The 21,265-nt window shown below is 37.4% G+C and overlaps 1 protein-coding gene and 1 long non-coding RNA gene across 5 annotated transcripts in view; one reads left to right on the top strand and one right to left on the bottom strand.

Moving 5' to 3' along the window:
* The window catches only part of nck2a (NCK adaptor protein 2a), a 107,618-nt gene that overhangs the window by 18,050 nt on the left and 68,303 nt on the right, over positions 1–21,265 (top strand). Inside the window, exon 2 of one of the 4 annotated variants that reach the window (XM_009304471.5) lies at positions 4,073–4,198. The gene's annotated coding sequence lies outside the window, so the exon portion shown is untranslated. 4 annotated transcript variants of the gene reach the window in all.
* LOC141376059 (uncharacterized) lies at positions 10,454–16,260 on the bottom strand. The gene is made up of 3 exons (XR_012385142.1): positions 13,180–16,260; positions 12,237–12,498; positions 10,454–12,185 (listed from the first exon to the last, which is right to left on the bottom strand). It is a non-coding gene; the product is annotated as an uncharacterized lncRNA (long non-coding RNA).

Genomic DNA, 21,265 nt, shown 5'->3' with positions numbered 1-21,265 from the left:
AGAGAGAGGTGAGGTAAGATGGCGAGTCGCGCCCCAAGTGACCTGATCTCGAAAAAGAACACAACCTCTGCAGTTTGGCAGTATTTCCGGTTACGACCGAACGAGAAGAGAGACGTGGTAAATACAAAGAGGTCTGCATTCCCGATTCCCAAGATTTCTTTTCGTGCGGGAATAAATTTCTATACATAAATTAATAAATAAATTTATACACATATATAATGTGTATATGTGAAAGAGAGAGAGAGAGAGAGAGAGAGAGAGAGAGAGAGAGAGAGAGAGAGAGAGAGAGAGAGAGAGAGAGAGAGAGAGAGAGAGAGAGAGAGAGAGAGAGAGTGATGCTGTGCGTCACTTGGTGCTGTCTGTGTGTCATATTTAGGACATCTTGTTGATTTTAGGTCTGGGTGATTAATCAAAGGCAGTTTCCATGCGCATTTAGTCAGTAAAGATGAATCTAGTAAGCATCCAGTACATGCTTTCAGATGGAGCAGCACTTACTACTGATTCATAGTACAGTGATGTTCAGAATCAAAATAGTTTCAATCGAACATTAATAACATTGTGATTGTTCTGTGATGATGACAGCTGTTTACTTAGCTTCTCAGTGAAATGCTACACATGAAAATACCAGATATAATAACACGTTTTTGCTCCAAACTTCAGTCGAGTGTTGGAAATAAATCTTTTTATGAGCTGATTTTGTAGCTGTGTGTTTATTAGTCATATTGAATCAATGAAAGCAGTTAAATCTTCTGTTTATACTGTAACACTATGCTATGGGCTTTTCCTGGGTTTCTTCTTCATGGGTACATGGAGTTTGGCGCTCAAGAGCGCCCTCTAGGGCATTTACTGTTAGATTTCACACACCCGTGCTTCACCTGTTAAGATGTACATGACAAATGCAGCTTTGCTGAATCATGTTTACAATTTTATTTTGAATAATCACCTAGTCCTAGCAGATAGGTATAGCTAAATCATGACACCACTCTCATTTCTGGCTAAACGATGGCTTTACCAATTTAATTTCAAGAATGTAGCAGTCTGACCACCTTGCAAATGTTTGAGGAGCTTAATGTGTTGAGAAGCACGTGTTGACTATAGCCACATGTTGGAGACGGTGAGGTTAATTATCTGTGAGTAGGTGGCCGGCGGCTGTGTGTGCATTTGTGTCGGGATATCTGTGACTGCTGCGCAGCTCCACTGCCCAGGGCCTGAACACTCACAGCCAGCCTCTGAGATAAAGGTCACGACCACAAATTTGTGCTGTCAACCACATAGAAGAAGAGATGAGAGATTGAGCTGGAGGCAGGGTGAGAGATAGAAGGAAAGGAAGAAGAAAGACGGAGGAAGGGCATGAGAAATTCACACTCCAAACAAAGATGTACCATAGGGACAGCGAGCGAGAGGCAGGAAGTTGAGCTTCATGTGCTGCTGCTGTCACTGTCAAGTCTGATTCTGTCAGTGCGGTAAGTGTTTGCTGCTTTGTTTTGTCAGAGGGTTTGTTTGGAGCAGTGTTGGACGCTGTTGCTCCATTTAATTTAATTAACTTGGTTTTCTGCTTGCCTGGATCCAATTGTGCCTAAGTGTTTGGCATTGCTAAATAAACAGTTGGGCTTTTTTCTTTCTTTCTTTTTTCTTCCCCTTCTTATTAGGGTTGGTCAATAGAGCTTGAAAGTGATATCTTAAAGAGCCCCTATTATGGGTTTCTGAAAATGACCTTCCATGCAGTGTGTTACCCTGCTAAAAATCCAGCTTAAACCAGCCTAGGCTGGTTTAGAGGGATTTTGGCCATTTCCAGGCTGGTTTCCAGCTATTTCCAGCCTGGTCCTAGCTGATCAGGCTGGAAAATTATCAGCCAAATCCAGCTAAAACCAGCTTGACCAGCCTGGTTTAAGCTGGATATAGCTGGTTTTGGCTGGACTCCCAGCTTGGCTAGGCTGGTCAAGCTGGTTTTAGCTGGTCATCTCCCAGCCTGACCAGCTAAGACCAGGCTGGAAATGGCTGGAAACCAGCCTGGAAGTGGCCAAAACCCCTCTAAAACCAGCCTGGTCGACCAGCTAAAACCATCCAACCAGCTTAGGCTGGTTTAAGCTGGATTTTTCAGCAGGGTACACAGCACTGAGTGAGAGCTGAGGGTTATGCAAACAGGTGTGGAAGTGGAAAAACACTCGCAATATTGTTACACAATGCACTTAATTCTAGTTAAAGACAAGTGCTTAGTGTTGTTACCAATGTCCTGTTACACATTTGAACTTAAACTTTCTATTCAGTGTGTTGTTACATGTGTGGAGTTACACTAGTATTACACAAATAAATACTATGTACCAGTGTGTACATACACTGTAGTTAAATACTACTTACACATCTAGTTACCATGTAAGTACACAGGTATAAGCGACACTTAATATAAAGCAGGACCGTGTTTTTTAAATAAGTGATAGAACAATTGTTGACTAGAAAGTGCTGGTAATTATAGATCAAGTGTTTTCGAAAAAAGATAGTCATCTTTTTTATTTTTAGTCATCTTAAAGACTCATTAAAATGATGATTAACTCATCCAGTCATTATTAATATCCAATATTTAAACAGTCGTAGTCTCTATACAGGTAAATACACTTTGGCATTTCTACAAGTTGAATGCGAACCTTGGCACTAAAGGTCAAACAACAAAAAATAAGGTCAAGAATCTTGGTGTGACTCTGGAGTCAGATCTGAGTTTCAATAGTCACGTTAAAGCAGTTAGTAAATCAACATACTATCATCTCAAAAACATTGCTAGAATTAGATGCTTTGTTTCCAGTGAAGACTTAGAGAAACTTGTTCATGCTTTTATCAGCAGCAGGGTGGATTACTGTAACGGCCTCCTCACTGGCCTTCCCAAAAAGACAGTCAGACAGTCGCAGCTCATCCAGAACGCTGCTGCCAGGATTCAGACCAGGAAATCAGAGCACATCAGACCGGTCCTCAGGTCTTTACATTGGCTCCCAGTTACATTCAGAATAGAATTTAAAATATTATTGTTGGTCTATAAATCACTAAATGGCCTAGGATGCCAATACATTACAGATAGCCTCACTGAATACAAACCTAACAGATCACACAGATCTCTAGGATCACCCTGCTGAAAAATCCAGCTTAAGCCAGCCTAGGCCATTTCCAGGCTGGTTTCCAGCCATTTCCAGCCTGGTCCTAGCTGGTCAGGCTGGAAAATGACCAGCCAAATCCAACTAAAACCAGCTTGACCAGCCAAGAAATTCCAAGAGTTCAGTCAAAGCTGGGTGAATCAGGTTTCAGCAACTATGCAACCCGCTGCTGGAATCAGCTGTCAGAAATGATCAGATGTGCTCCAACATTAGGCACATTCAAATCAAGACTGAAAACACATCTGTTTAGCTGTGTTACTGAATGAGCACTGTGCTACGTCCAACAGATTGCACTAATATGTTTTTCTCTTCTCTTTCATTCTTTTATAACACATTTGATCTGTTTTTATGTTTTTTTTGATTATTTTTATTATTAGTTTTTTTATTTTTCTTATACTTGCTTCTTTTATTCTTGTTAATGTAAAGCACTTTGAATTGCCACTGTGTTTGAAATGTGCTATATAAATAAACTTACCTTGCCTTGCCTAGAAAGCTATAGCGAACTATCTGAGGATGCCCGAATCCTTTCTTGGAAGTCAAAGTACATAGAGATATACATCATAATGTGAATATGATACTATTGAATCTTTCTCATCTTCCTTTCCTTTCAGTTGAGGGAACAGATTAGAGAACAGATAGAGTAGGACTTAGCATATGTTTTAATTAGGCTGTGTTTACATCTAAAGCTACGTGATCCTACCTGTTTTTCATCTCTGACCCTGTTCGCTCTCATAAATGAACTTTGAACATGGGTGAGGTTGAAATCGCCCCTGCAGTATCGGGATTTCTGAGAAATTTCTCCTCTGGTAGTTCTTCTAAGACAGTACAGCTTGAACTCTGACCGTTTCTTAGAGTGTTTGACGTATGGGACCAGACGGACAATCCCATCATCTCTTCTTTTATCTTGGTTTCTCTGTTCTTCTTCCCCACAGGTTATTTTATTTCTTGCTTCCATTTTTCTCCTCTTTCCTGTTATGGCACTCTTCCTTCTGGGAGTCTGTCGTAAATCTCTGGTATGACCAAGCCACATTCAGCCATAATCTGCAAGGTCACTCCTGGTAAGATATGGTGCCTTTTAAGGCTTAACATTTTCATCCATCTGTAGATTTTAAATATAGGCTACACTTGTTTAATGCTGTGGATTATAGCACCGTAATATTTATTCTAAAGAGTTTAGTTCAGCATGTACCAAAACAAACAGCTTTTTCTCTACATTTTGGCCTTCCATTCCCATTGAAGCTCTTTTTGTTCTGTGACAATTGATCTTTTTGGAGGATTTCATTTTATTTGGTACCAATTCAGCTTTTAGAATTTGAAGTTTGAATTTAAAAATACTGTTTTGCATTTTTAATATTGCAATTGATTTTAAAGTCATACTTTAGGTATCTATAGAAGCATTGTGTTGTTTCCTAAATGCTTTTGTCACTTTCGTTATGTTGTTAAAATATTACCTTTATAATATTTAGTGCATTAATAATATTACTTGTATTTCTGTAATGATGATAAATCATTTACTAATTAACAATTTACTAGTTATTGAGGCAAAATATGAGGTGTATTGTTGTTTTTCTTTACCTTACAAGTGTTTGACAACTCAAAGTACAGTTCTCATAACTGCTCTCTTAAATCAAAATTGCAAGAAACAAATCATAATTCTGGGGGGGACAAAATCTGAATTACAAGATGGTCTATTTTTTTATTTTATTTCTCAGAATCAAATTTTCTGTCTTGCGATTTTGACATTGTAAAAAATTACAGCTATTAATGTATGTATTTCAGTTCTGAGAAAATGTTTGTTTTTTTCGTTTCTTTTCTTGTCTTTTCTTTTTTTTGCTATGACTCCAATTACAGTCTTAAGTGTCAAATACAAACTTGCAAGAGAACATGGGTCTAAAAATTGCAGACTTTCAATTAGGGCTGTGTGATATGGCCTTTTTGAAATGATTATTATTGTTATTATTATTATTTATTTATTTTTGACCCAAAAAAATTGATTTACAGTTAAAATCTATTTCCCCCCCACAAAAATGGCTTGGAGTTGAAGGTTATTAACTTATATGACCTATGTAACCTTATCAAAATTAATTATAGGAAATAAAAATGCTAAAGAAAATTAAAAGAAGTCATTAAAATGAAAATGAAATCATTAAGATCAAATTTCACAAGCTCTATTTATAATTGCATACAAGACTTTTATAATAAGAATATTAATTAAACAATTTTTACCCAGAGGGAAGCGCCATGTGTTAACGTGAAAACCAATTTTCATTCAAACAAATCGATGTAAATCGATTTATTGTCCAGCCCTACTTGCAATACATTTCTTACTATGTTTTTTTTTTTTTTTTTAACAGAAACAGGCTTTGATATTTGTACATTGACCCAGGCACACTATGAAATGGCTAAAGATTTTGCTACTAAAATGATCATACAAGAAGAATAGTGTGAGAACTTTACTGTGGTCTCTTAATGTCAACTCTTTTAGTAAGCTGATTTAAAGGAGCACTAAGCGAATTTGTCAAATTATGTTGATATTCAAAAGCACCAAAACCAAAATGTCTATAACCCAACAATACCTAACTCCTTTTGATATCTCCATTATCCGATTGTCAAGTGTGAGGTCATGCGAAGCGGCTTCTGAGTCCAATCCCTCTATTAAAGTCTGTGGGGAGGCTTAACAAATGGTAATGGTAAACGTTTGCAATTTGATGCAATACTTTCCAAAATCGCAATATATATATATATATATATATATATATATATATATATATATATATATATATATATATATATATATATATATATATATATATACATATATATATATATATATATATATATATATACATATATATATATATATATATATATATATATACATATATATATATACATATATATATATACATATATATATATATATATATATATATATATATATATATATATATATATATATATATATATATATATATATATATCAGATATTGAAATTAATTTTACCCCAGTATTTTCAATTGAATTTCTGGGCTAGCCTACAGCTAATGACGGTGCCTGCATTTAAACAGTTTTTCCTCTCTTTTTACGCTTTAACAACCAAAGGGATTTATTTAACTGAATGTATTTTATTAACATTATAACATCGATGATGTAATAGGAACCTTATGAAATTGAAAATAATCACATTAAGCTTGCACTGGAAGTTTATCATTGGCTGAAAAGCACTAGCAGTGCATATACTCCATTCAAATGAGTAGCAGCTTGGACCTGGAAACAGTATTTCATATGTCACGGATACTTCATGACTTAACAAGTGGATAGTTAGACACGCCCCTCTCTATCGATTGCCTGCAAACGTGCTTTGTACGGAGTCTTACATTTGTAGACATGTATGTGTTAGAAAACCATTGAAAAACCTAGTGTTTACATCCATAGATATATACACTAGATATCGCATAGGGACCCTGAGCATGCGTCAATAGCGCCGCCACATTGGTACAGTGCTCCCAGGACAAATGTCATTCAACCGCACTAGTCAAGACAGTGTTATTACGTGAAGATGCGGGACTTTAGCGCTGTCTACGGGTGTAGAAACGAGCAAACAAAGAAAACAAAGCACAAAGGCAGAACATTTCATAGGTAATATTATGTTTTTTTCTGTTTTTGTATGTTCTGAACTTTTATGCTAATCAGGTAACGTTATGATGATAACAGTCACTTACTGCATTCACCATAAGGCAAAGTAGCTCCAACTCGCACTAAACACTCGGCTTATGCTAGTTTTGTTGAATAAAATCAGCAAACAATGCAAAAGAAATATGACAACGAGATGCTGTGCTGCCAGAAACATGGAACATTCATTTCAAAGGAGCGCTACCCTGTAGCAAGATGGCGGCGCTATTGACGCATTCTGTCCAATAGACAACAATAGGCCAGGCGACATCTAGTGTATATATCTATGGTTTACATCTAAACACGGCCTTAAATATTGTCCATTTTGACACAATCGTTAATACACAGTTCGCTTTAATTTGATGCCTTTTTAGGCACAGTGATAGTGGCAGTGTGCTCAATAGAAATTATTTAAATGCTTAAGATAAAACCTTGTACATTTTGGCAAACCCTGCTATCATTTTTCCTGACTAAATGAGAATTTGCCTATAGATTATTTGTAGAATGTAACTCTTGCGATTTAAGTGTTCAGTATGCATCGGGTCATGAATTAAATGCGGTGATTATGTGTGCCATCCTAGAATATCTGTAAAATGTAGGTGTGTGATCTTAGTTAAACTATTTAGACACCCCTTAGTTCATCCCAGTGGTAGATCCCACCGACCCACTGCTTTGTGTAAGTACCCCTGCTCTGCTTTCTCTGTGTGTGTCCACTGGCCTTGCCCTGCTTGCGCTGCAGTGTGAATTGCATGTCGGCTGAGTGTGCAGAACACTTCTTCTTTATTCATGAAGGGAAGGGATTCCTACAGAGAAAGAGAACACACACGCGCTCTCCCTCTCACGCCACTCTTTCATGGAAGCACATGAAGGTATTTGCTGATGAAGCAGTGGAGTGTGTGTTTGTTGGATCAGTGCCACGGGTGTGCTTAGGCCATTGCCTCTAGGCTTGTGTTTTGGGTAGTCAACTAGTCGTCCATCAACCGGTTGACTAAGAGGATAAAAGAGCCCCAAGAAACTACTGGCCACATTTACTAACAGCTGACACCAGTGCAGTTAGTACTAGAGAATAGGAAATAATGCTCCAATGTGGTTTATTGAAGATTCAATGAAATAAAAATAAAAATTGTCGTATCATTATTGTTTTTTTTAGATATCTACGAGGTAGAGTGCTCAAAATTCATGTTTAGAAGATATAAAACTGATATAAACATTTATACAACAGTTCTGTCTGGTTCTTGAATCTGATTGGCTAATAGCCATGCGATATTTTGCCAGTAACATCAGACAAAGGCCTCTTTACCCTTCACCTTTGTGTATTACTCCGCCCACATACAGCCAGAAACAAGCAAAGAGACACTCTACAGTTTGACAAATATTGCTGTTGTTAGACAACATAATGTACTTTTGAGGCTTTTTAGTCAAGAATGTAGTTGTTTAGATTGCAACTATGCAGTTTATTTGTAAGAATAGTGCCGATTTTAAAATATTAAGAATTTCTTAGAGACAGCTCGTCGCCGGCCATTAGACTGCCATAGAGTGGACCAAAGATGGTTGACATTTTCTATCCACAAGGTGGCGACAGAACCTCATAATAAGCCCTTACGCTTAGAAGATTATAACAGTCTGATTTCTAACTACAGCAAATCAAATCATTATTAAACTGGTAAGCATACCTGCCAACACTCCTGTTTTTTCCTGGGAGTATCCTGTATTTCAGACCAATCTTCCGCAACCATCCCATTTTTTTATTTCTTCCGGACAACTTCCATAATTCCCCCCCCCCCCCCCCCCCCCCCCTTCTTTGGTACAGTCTATAAACATCCCCAGGTCGCCAACTTTGAACAGTACCCGATCGCAGCAGCCGCCTAAAACCTTCTGCATCCTATTCTGTTTCTCAACAGTGTTATTTAGAGACCTCACCCCCGAACTTTTCCAACACCCCTTCCCCCTGGTTTCTCGGATTTTCAGAGACATGTTGGCAGGTATGCTGGTAAGTGATATTCTAAGTCGATCTTTCTCTTTTGTATGTTGTAGTGCTGTATTTATACAGATTTGCTTGCAAATCAGGAATGTGTGCTGTGTTGGCAGAAAGAAAGAAGCAAAGTCAGCATGTGTTTATTGTTTTTCCTTATCGCAAACACAACAGCAGTCTGGTAGTGATTGCGTTGCTTTTGTCGGGGTCAATTATTGTGATATCTCGATTGCAACAGAGAAATACTGTAGACTGTAACATTGTAAGAAGATATCTCTGTAGATGGATGGCATTTCAAGTCAAGTTCAGCCTTATAATCTTAAAGTGTGAGCAAAATCAGCTGTTTTGTCTTCACTTTAGAAATTATGCTATATAGAGTCATTCAAACATTAGCTCTAAAGTAACATTGGTGAATTAGTAACGGTTTCTGCTATTTTGACGTCAGCTGCAGATGTGAATGAACGGCATAGTTCCTAATAAAAAATAGTTTTTAGACTCTCAGTGTTTGATTTTCTTCATTATATACACTATTGTGCCGTCGAAGTGATGCATAAACACAATATCACGCTCTTAGCAGTGCGATATGGCTGTATATTGTATTATTGGCCTTATTAATAAATAAATGATTTAAAACATGACTATTAAAAAGTAGCATTTTTCTAGAGTAGGATTATATCATAAGAAATAAAGTTATCGAAATACTGAACAACAATATAGTATATCCAATTTTTTTTTAGTGTCATGCAGCCTTACCTGGACCTTTTTAAATTCTCATATTATGGGATAAATAAATAAATTATCCCTCTTAATGTTATTTTAAAGATTCCTTAATTTGTTTCGGAGCTCTCCTATAATAGGTTTACACAATCCAATCTCACGGCAATTCGTAACATTTTGATTTAGTGGCTAATTCTTATGAATTCGTACGATCTAATTCATACAGTTTTGTACGTCTGCTCATCACCCAATGATGGTTGGGTCTAGGGGTGGAGTTGGGTGCCACGCCTCCTTTATAAAATCCTACATTTTTGTACGATTAAACAAATTTCTACGAATTAACTACTAAACTAACAAACTACGTTCGTGTTCTCGTGTGATCAGGCATGCATTGTAGGTCAAAAAACACTTTTTTTATAATATACTTTTCACATCACTTCGTTTATCAGAGACTCGAATTATTATTTTTCCAACCCCTCTCCTACGTAAGCCTGCTCTACTGTGATTGGTCAAACGGCTTAGTCTGTTGTCTCAGTCCATTTAAAACATGCATTGGAGACAAAACATCCACAAAAACAATGAAGTAAAACCAAACAAACAACAATATTTCGGCCTGTAGCCAGCCTGGTAAATGGGTATGTTCTTTTTTTTCTTAAAAAGTTTAACTTTTTGCAGTTATTCACCTCATTTTCTATTTATTTACGAGGTTTAAGCACTTTTTTGCTGTATTAGCTTGTTGGATAGTCACAATAACTACACATTTTGATACACCAAAACATTTCCTAAAGATTTCGAACAAAGAACTAATACAATATTATTTACAAAAAAATAGAATACTTTATTAAAAAAAATAACATTTTTAAAATAGGAATATTTTAAAGGTTAAAAAAAAACAAAACAAAAAAAAGTTTAGCCTGTTATCATTTATTGGGCAAATAACAAACTGGCCAGCACATTTAACTTTCCTCGGTCGGAATTTCATACGCCTAATTTGACTACAAAATTGCCAAATTCTGTGTCTTAAATTCTATTCTGACAGCCAACACAGGATTGTGCTTGGTCTTAAAGCCTTTTTCGATGGGTTTTTTCACAATTCATTTTGGCATAGCAGTCAATATAGGGCAAATGAACTCGTGTATGGGGCAAATTCTGGACCTTTGTCAGAATTTCAGCTTTGGCTGTACACACTTTAGGACATAATCTTTGGTGCGTGTTTTACCAGATTAATTCAAACCCAAGTCTAGTAACAAAACACTGGAAGAACTAGTAGATCCACTCTAATCTTCATTGAAAGCATGACTTGAGATAGACGTTTCTCAGTCAAAAGATTGTAGGATATTAAGCAATACACGTACAATCGTAAACAAGAATGCAGTCAGACGCATTCAGACTATTCACTGCTGGAAACACCATAGTGCACATGCGTTGACCGTAACTTAATCCTGAACCTTATCATATCCTTTAGTCATAAACAACAAAGATACATCAAATTTCTTCTCTCAACTATAAATGCTTCTTCACATGATGTCACTAACACCGTTCAACTAAAGATGAGGCATTGACCCATGCCATCTTTGCACATCAGTAGTCCGTTTCCTCACCATCTGCCCTAGCTTCAGCCTCAAATAGAGAATCCAGCTTGTTTCATTGTTGTTGGGAACTTTCCTTGCTATTCAACAAGGGGAAAAAGACATGCATCAGTGCTGTTTATGGATTTCTGATGAGAGATTTTCCTATGGAGTTTATGGATGCATTTCAGACGGCTTCGAGTTGCAGTTTCAGCCTTGGAGATTAAACACCACAGCATCAGTTGGCAAGCCTGGAACCGTTCATCTGTGAACGCGAGTATGTGGCACAGCTTTGATGGATGTAACAGATTGGATGCCGAGGGGTTAATCTCTGTGCAGTAGGTGGAAATGTGGATGGAAAAAATGAGTATGAATGGCAGAGAGACAAGCGACAGGAACGACCTGACCTGAGCCTGCACTGCGGAGACAAGAGAGTTTTGGACTGCTGCCAACTCTCTTGTTTTTTGTTTTTTTTTGGTCCGACTGGAGCCTGAGCGGTGTGGTATGTTGGCGCATTATTTATTTGTACAAGTGCTTATACACACACAGTCACAAACCCAACAAGGGCTTATCCAAACAAACTCTGACAAATGACTTCCTTATATCCGTTAGTATTGTGTTTGGGGTGTGAACGAACACAGGTTAATCTGTTAAGCTTTTATGGCCCAAGCAAACACAGACATGCTGTTATTGTTTTTAACGTTTGGTTTGGAGACTTCCTTCTTTTTTTTTTGCTTTCATGTAGTACATTGTTACATATAGTTTCATAAATCTTGGTTTTAGGAACAACAAATAAAAACCTGACGTCTAGTTGATCATTTAGTGTCAAAAGTGGCTTATATGAAAGGAAAAGGCTCTAGATTACGCTGATTTTACCAAAATAAAATATAATCAAGCCTTAATTCTTAATTATTTTATTGGGACAGTAAGGTCAGACTTTGCTTGGACAAAAGTCTTGTCACCTAACAGAAATAATGTACAGTATAGAATATAAAGTCATGGTGCAGTGGAAAACAAATGAATATTGTGTCTGACTCCCATGAACTTAGAGGACTGCATCCATACATCCTCAAATAACTTATTAATAAAGTCATCTGGAATGGCAAAGAAAGTGTTCTTGCAGGACTCCCAGAGTTAATCAAGATTCTTTGGATTCATTTTCAATACCTATTTCTTTATCTTATCCCAGACATTAGTATTGTCAAAGTTCTGTTTCTTCGGTGCACCGCGATGCAGAGGCGGACAATTCGGTATCTGTTCAGTAATAATCATAACCAGTTATTATGTACTGACGTCATTTATGTCATATGTGCTATGTCGCCGTAGCTTACAATGGCGTGGGAGACGAGCTCAAGTATTTACAGCGCTCCAACTATTTAAAAATGCAGAACATGTGCACAATTTGACTGCTTATGTGTTTGCTGAAAATCTTTGGCCGTACTCACACTAGGTACAGTTGCCTCGAACCGGGCAAAAGCACGCTTGTCCCCCCCTCCCGTCTCCCCCGACGGGCCGCACTCACACCACAATCGGGCCTGGGCACGCTTACGTCATCGCTGCTGCGCTGTTCAGTGAGAAACGCTCTCACTCAGCAGCACAGTGGAGATTTCTCTAGTTATATTGTGTCAGTCGTTTGATATGCCATCAAATATTTCGCCAAACAGTCTTTAGGGATACGGTGACACGCAGTCAGATATTTCGCCGAACAGATCCGCCATTTTTGGCGCTCATAAACAATCATAAAGCCCTCGTGCTGCAGGAATGAGGAGGTCTGCTGAAGTCGCGCAGCTGTCGTGCAGTGAGGAGTTTGCGTATTTAATAAACTACGGCAGTTTGCGTTCACTGAACAGTAAGAATGATTAATAAATCCTTATGAAACAGTCCCTTAAAGTCATGTCTCGCTTTCAGTTTCGGGCTTTGGTGCGTTTTGCACTCACACTACAAGTGTACCACGCCAAAGCCCAAGTGAACCGGGCTCAGGCACACCTCTTCCTACCGGGCCAGGGCCGGCCAAGTGAACCGTGCTTGAGCAGATTCAGCGCACTCACACTTCTCAAACGATCCGGGAAACGGGCCTGGGCACGGTACGGATAGCATAGTGTGAGTAGGCCCTTTCATTGATATTTACAGCAGAAGCTCCTATTTCACTGTGATTGAGAGAATGAAAGTAAACTCTCTTTCTCTCTCTCACTCTCTCTCTCTCTCTCTCCCATTTGACCTGCAGGCATAACTTCTTCTTCTCTCAGCTGTTATAGCGTTACTTCTGGATAGAGCTCTGCATTTCTGTGGCTGTACCACGGAACCCGACCAGATTTCATCTAAATGTCCAAATAAAGCGCAGGAGTGGTCGATAACTCTGGTGAAATTTGAACGGGTTTGGGCGGTCCAAAATAATAACAATATGGCTCCTGAGCTAGCAAGCATGCGCGTGCGTGTGTGTGTGTGCGTGCTTATGTGTGGGAATGAGACAGAGAGTGGGAATGTATCTCGCTTGTTTGGTGCTGTCTGTATGTGTCTCTATGTCTGTGTATGTTTGTGTGTGTGTTTGTGTGTGAATGAGAGAGAGTGTGATGCTGTGTTGCCTGCTTGGTGTTGTGTGTTTTTATGTATGTGCGTGTTTGTTTATACAGACAGCTTGTTATCGCAACCCCCCGCAATAGTCGTATCCGAACCGTGAGTCCAGTGTAGGTTCACACCTCTTTCAGACATGCTCAATAATGTTCATGTCTGGTGGCTGGGCTGGCCCATCCTTGAGCACCTTGACCTTCTTTGCTTTTAGGAACTTTGAAGTGGAGGCTGAAGTATGAGAAGGAGCTATCCTGCTGAAGAATTTGCCCTCTCCTGTGGTTTGTAGATCTAAACACAAACATTTTGTGTTCTTCAGTACACACTGTGTGCCAAATAATAATACAAAAAAAATAATATTCAGTTTTCCTGAGGCTGCAATTATTTTATACCAAACAGTGCTCCCATTTATATTGAATTGCGTAAGTTCCAGGTCTTGTTTCATAAACTGCCAATTAAGAAAGTTTTGTAAGAACATTACAGTATTTCATCTTGTAATCTGCAGACCGTTGACCTTTCATTTTGAGTAAAGACTTCTAAAGTGAATTTAGAGCCAGTTTGGTTGCCTAATGTGAGCTTTAATTTTTCAGAGACATCATTTAACAAAAATATAGACTCATTTTCATGCTGCATTATTAGATTTGTTTGCTAGAAAAATCGCCTTTTCCATTCACTAATCTTCCTTTCTTTCAATTGCTCTTCATCATGTTCTATAAGCCATTTCTGAAATGCATCGCCGTGTTTACAGAGGAAACGATGTGCACTTTGACCTGACCGTTTCCTGTACTAGAGCACATTTGTCCATTTTGTAGTATCACATTTCTGTGTGTGTGTGCGCTGTTATTTTCCTCCGGTCTTCAGAGTCCAAAATGAACACTCTGCAAATGCATGTAATTGCTTTGGAAGATACACAAAATATAAGCTGTAACTTCATTAACAGGTCAACATATTTTGTACTTTAGATTTAGCTGTATGAATCCTAGTAAACCCAAGAAAAGTATGAATACCTCATCTCGGTGTGATTTCTCACTACATGTTCCGTGTTGATGTACTGTATGTTAGGTAAATACAGTAGGTGGAGAGTAGGTTTTTGTAGCTGTTTGAAAACATTCGGCCTCATGAGTGTTTACACCACAAGACCAGTCAGATTAAATGCATTTTCAACTGCCCTTTTGCTTCTTGTTGAAAGTGTGGACAAGCTTAAAATATTTCAACCTGTATTTAGCATTATCAGATTCTAAATACCAGTGGGAAATGGAGTGTTTGACTATAGAGAGACCTTTTTAATGGTTTTAGGCTGTAATTTGACAATATGTCATATGGACAAAACGAAATGTAAGTCAATTAATATTATGCTCATATTATTTCGTATTATGTTCTAATATTATAGTTATTTTGTGGTGTTGTAAAATACATTGTTTTTAGTAATCATGTCGTTTCATCACTTTGCATGACTGCAATCGTACACACTACAATGGCCGTGTAGGCAGAAACCTGAATGACTGCATGCAAACAAAGTTGAAAGCTTGAAGGTGTTTAGCGATATTTTAGGTTAGCTCTGTAATCATTTGTTTTTGAAGAGTGTTTTATATTTGATTAATATTTATTTTATATGTATGCTTTCCTAATCAAACCTTTGCGCTTAAAATTCGAAATAAAGTGAGACAAATATTCATGAAGGAGTACATTTTTGAATATATAGTATTTTTTTTTTAAATGCATCTTTGCACATAAAAACGGCAAACGCAGCACTCAGGAACAGATTAAAACAGTTGTTATGTGAACTTGCTGAAGTAAAAAGCCTGCAATGCTTGCCCTGCCTTTGTGCTCTTCTTATTGGCTCACTGCTCTAGAACTGAACGCGAATGATCGGTTAATATCAGCTGTCAATCACTCAGTCAATGCCTTCTGCCTTCAGATGACGCGCGAAAATGTGAAGCGCTGAAGATGAGAGAATGAAAATAACACTTACTGATGTACCTACAGTTACTAATAATGGCACATCTTGTGATCATGTCCTGAATGTTAATCCATCATTTGCACTTTTCGAAGAGTGGATAAAAGACTTCCAGTGGCTTCAAGTCCGCTATGAAAATAACTAAAGCCATTCACTGTAAAGTCTGTGTAACGGGGTTTGTAGGTAACAGCGTTTGCCATTGAATCCACACATTTCAAGCACAAGAGGTTCTGTATAATCCTTCATTTAATCCTCACGATGCTGTCAGCCGTGCAAGCGGCAGCTATATGTAAAATTTAACGCAGCTCAAGAAAAGAGTGTTATTGCTATTAAGATGACATGCAAAAAATAAGTTATATATCAATATAATTGTGGGGCGGGGCGATGGATAGCGATGCCGGCTCAGCATCGGGAAGTTTGTCGGCCATTGGCGGCACAACCCTATTACCCACTGCGCCACTGTGACTCCTGGCAAACATTCATTTTTAAAATTGGGATCCTTCAGAAATCATTTAATAAATCATTATACTAGAGGTAGAGCTTTATTAGATGCTCGAATGTTTAAAAACGTAAATACATGACTTTACTGAAAATAGTGTTTTCAAAAATATAGATATTTCGATATCAACACTATTTAAAAAGACAATTACGCTTTTCTATCAAACCTGTCAACCCTGCCAATTCTCCCGTATTTTACTGTTCTATACCGCTATCATGCCGTAAAGGTATTTTCCCGTATTTCTCCCGTATTTTCAGTGTTTCTCTGAACAGCCGAGCCTCCCTATACGCAACCCATACCGCCAAACCACCAGGGGTGCTCTAAAACGTGAGTCTGTTCTGTGCTTTCGCTTCGTTTAGGACACTAAAACACTTAAAAACACTTATAAATAAATATTTAAAACGGCGCGATTCCATTTCCTTTTGATTACAGGTGCCGTCGCCCATCTTATACAATCCTCAAAACAGTCATATAATGGTGCTTGACTGTCAGCTGACGTGCTCCATAGTGATAAACAGATGCTGTTTCCCAAACGGATTCTGTACTCGTGATTTGAAGCGGAGAGAAAGTCTGGGTTTTGGGTGCGTGTTTAAACAGACATACTCACATTATTAATAATAATAACATATAAGGATGTCGATCTTGTCCCTTATTATGGTGGGCATATCCCTTATTTTCACATCCCAATGTTGACAGGTATGTTTTCTATACACCAATAATATCACCGTACAAAACACTAATTTCAGTGTGCTTTCAAATCAAGTTAATAAACCAAAACACACACACATTTGTAGGCTAACCTGAGCCTGCGAATGTTGAGCGTCACCTGATTTTCAGAGTCACCTGCATGCTAACAATGCCTGGCTCTTTATGGATCTCCTGGTGAGCTAATTGGATGACACGTTAATTGCTTGGGCCAGTACTCAGTGAAGTGGAATGGTAATTACGGGGTGCTGCTTCTAATAAAAAAAAGACTCCCTTACCCATCACACACATTTGGTTGGCAATATAGACGTTTTTTGCATTACTGGCTTATTAGGCAATGGGAATAGAGGTCTTTGACAGCTGCAAATGCGCCCCCAAGCTGAGCGGAAACCGTTGAAAAGGGGGGCGGTGTGAAGAATCATAGAGCGAGCATCCTCGCTGGCCCAAAACCTCTCAGGCCAAACCAGATGCCTGTGTAATTGAAGTTCTGTTTCGTTGCCTGAGCCATCGCTGCGCTGGGTTGATGTCAACAGAAGAGGACATGCGGTGAACAGAGGCATGTGTGAATACTTGTTAGTGCTCCATGCTCCAAAATCCCACAAATCCCGTCCCTCGCCAGGCCTTGTTTAGCTGGCACATGGCTTTGCGATGACATCATCTGTGGGACGATAAAGATGGAAATTGAGAATCAGAAGGAGAGCCAACATAAGCCAAGGACAGGCGCTCAGCGGCACGTATAGACAGATTAAGAGAGCTAGAGATGAGGGTGGATTAATGTCTGTTCTGGCCTTTAGACTGCATTGAAAATGGTTACTATGACAAAGGACAGTGGCGACTGTTTCAAATCTAGTCACCATTGATTTGTGGTGCATGATATATCAGTAGCATAGGATATGTATTGGTGTTAGGTAGGGGTGTAACAATTTATCGTTGTACGATTTATTGCGATGCAAAAATGTCAAAATATGCATCGTGGCGTTATGACGATTTGATTACGTTATGACGTTCGTTTTCTCTTATTAGTTGAGCTGTTTGCACGTGAGCTACGTTCCACCTGCTGTCGCACGTGAGCTCAGATTGCAGCAGCAGTAATGTTAGCAGACCAAGACGAGTGGAGTTGAAATAGAGGATGGCCCATCCTCTCAAAATCAGACGTCTGGCAACATTTCGGTTGTACAGTCATTGCTTTAGACTCGTCCGCTTTTTGACACGCATACTGGGTCAAACATCCTAAGTTTTAAAGTCTTCACAGTGACTTACATACTTTGCACAGTGACAGGGATACCTCCTAATGGTGTTGAAAGAGTCACATACTGTATTTATAAGGTACAATTCACCCTAAAATATCATTCTGTCTTCATATAATGTTCCCGCTGCAAAATCACACATGACGTGAGCTGACAGTGAGCTGTTACTACAGAGGGCGGACAATGATTGACGCGCGCGTATGGCAAGCCGTTTTAGCATTTAAACCTTTGTTCTGACTATGATATTGCATACTGTATTTCAATTGATGTGAACATCATTCATTCATTTTCCTTCAGCTTAGTCCATTTATCAAGGTTGCCACAGCAGAATGAACCAACAACTATTGTATATGCCCTTCCAGCTGCAAATTAAGTTGATACAAATTGATAAAAATCCAGAAGTGCTAAAAATAAATAAATAATTATTTGCAATAAAAAACTATCTATCTATCTATCCATCTATCCATCTATCCATCTATCCATCTATCCATCTATCTATCTATCTATCTATCTATCTATCTATCTATCTATCTATCTATCTATCTATCTATCTATCTATCTATCTATCTATCTATCTATCTATATTTATCTCTCTCTCTCTCTCTCTCTCTCTCTCTCTCTCTCTCTCTCTCTCTCTATATATATATATATATATATATATATATATAGATATAGATATATAGATATTTATATATATATATATTTATATATATATATATATATATATATATATATATATATATATATATATATATATATATATATATATATATATATATATATATATATATATTGATTTGATTTGCTTTTAGTCAATCATGAGTTTGCGATGCTGTTTTCACTTTGCACTTCACGACCTGCCGTAGATGCCTAAGTACCCTTGACTCCGCCCCCAATTGAGGGCCTTATCAGTCAAATCAGGGCCACAAAGTAAAACGTGCAGAAACGTGAAGCGCAAAGTGAAAACAGCATCACAAACTCAAGGTTGAATGTATGTATATATTTGATTTATTTATTTTTTTGAACTGCTTAATTTTAATTTACAGTTCTTTTTATGTTTGCAAAATTTTTTTTTTATTTCTCAAATTTTTTTAATTTTGTTTGCAAAACATTTTTTTTTCCCTCAAAAATAAATTTTCGCTTTGTAATTTTTTGGAGATTTGCATTTATTTATTTTTGCTCAATACTTTATTTTTTTGGTTTGCTAAACTTTCTTTTATTTTGCTAGTATATATGACCCTAGATTGACTACATACAAGTGGCCCAATTTGTGGATTCAATTTTTTGGATAAAGTATTGCCCTCTAGCATTTTATTGAACTTTATTGAGCTGCTATCGACTACTAAATATTGTGTTGTAGAAGTAGGTGGCTTCTAGTCATTTATTTTAGTTTGCGGCCCTGTTAGGGTTGACTGATGGATGGAAAGGTAGATGGATAGGTGGAGGTAGAGGGAGGTGCAGGATATACTTTTTCGCTGTGTCAGCTGTAAGTGTTGTTTTGACTGGGTGTGACATATGCTGTGTATGAGCACGCTGCCAGGATCTGCCCTTCAGGAGCGCAGAACACGATCTGCTCCAACAGAGAAGCTTCCTGTCTTTCCTCTGGACCTGATCCTAACTGTCCTGAACCGCCTGCTTTGTGATGATAACGCACAGGGGTTACATAATAATGACCCACCATCCCCTTCGGGCATCATAGAAGGGCCAAAGTGACACAGACACACTGTGGCATTGTGGGATGAGGTACTTCGCTACCTCTGTGACTTAGAGTTTTCTCTGCCACTGCACTAAATGCATAGCCAACGCACTGACCTTCAAGCATTAGCTAGGTGACATTATTAACTTTTGCACTTTGCCCTATTTGAACATCTTACTTTCCAGACTGCTCATATTCATTAGGCAAAGGGAAAGATTTACTGATTTAATAAACATGGAACATCTTAAATACAAAGTACTCTGTACAGCAGAGATCCCCAAAGTAGGGCCCAAGGGCCAAAGTTGGCCCATTGTAACCTTTGATTTGCCCCACCATAGGAGAGTATGATGGAGAGGGTTGGGGCAAATGACTTCAACACAGAGATCTCCATTTTCTAATTTGATGTAACCTTCTTTTTTTGTTTTTACTGCTGAGCTACAAAAAGTACAAACAGGCATGAAATGTTTAAATCGAATATAAAGGAATCAGATTTTTAAAAATGTAAATACTGTCATTTGATGGATAGAGGACTATGCAGAAGACATTGGCAGGCAAATCAAAGCATAAACTAGTGTAATCCTGTTATAAATTAGATTGTTTTGTTTTTATTGTAATAAGTTCATTATAAAATGCAAAAAATTCTGTTTTAGTTTATATAATGTTAGTTTATATATGTTATACAAACATTAATAAATAAAAAACAATAAATATATATATATATATATATATATATATATATATATATATATATATATATATATATAACGCAGAAGAAAGTAGTTCCTCATACAAAAAGGTTTTTGAGACTCCATGTTTGATTTTGTTTTTACACAATTATGCTGTCAAACTGTTGTATAAACGCAATATCACACTTGTATATATATATATATATATATATATATATATATATGAGCAATATCACACGAGTAGCAGTGCGATATGGTTGTATATCGGCACTGGTGGAGGCACTAAGGCACTCGGCCTGCGACCTCGTGCCAACGCACGCCTCCCACCAGTGCTGATATACAGCCATATCGCACTGCTACTCGTGTGATATTGCTCATATATATATATATATATATATATATATATATATATATATATATATATATATATATATATATATATATATATATATATATATGTATGTATGTATGTATGTATGTGTATATATATATATATATATATATATATATATATATATATATATATATATATATATATATATATGTGTGTGTGTATATATATATATATATATATATATATATATATATATATATATATATATATATATATATATATATATATATATGTGTGTGTGTGTGTGTGTGTGTGTGTGTGTGTGTGTGTGTGTATATATATATATATATATATATATATATATATATATATATAATAATTAATATATATAATTATTAATAAATAATTATTAATTATTAAGCCGCTTGAAAAGTAGTAACGCCTCTGCAGGGATCCACATTGCAGTTCGGCAACGCCTGACGTCACCTATTCAAAGTGAATGGGAAG

Source organism: Danio rerio, chromosome 9, assembly GCF_049306965.1.
Source record: "Danio rerio strain Tuebingen ecotype United States chromosome 9, GRCz12tu, whole genome shotgun sequence".
NCBI classification, from domain to species: Eukaryota; Metazoa; Chordata; class Actinopteri; order Cypriniformes; family Danionidae; genus Danio; species Danio rerio.
This window is presented reverse-complemented; position numbering and strand designations above follow the sequence as displayed.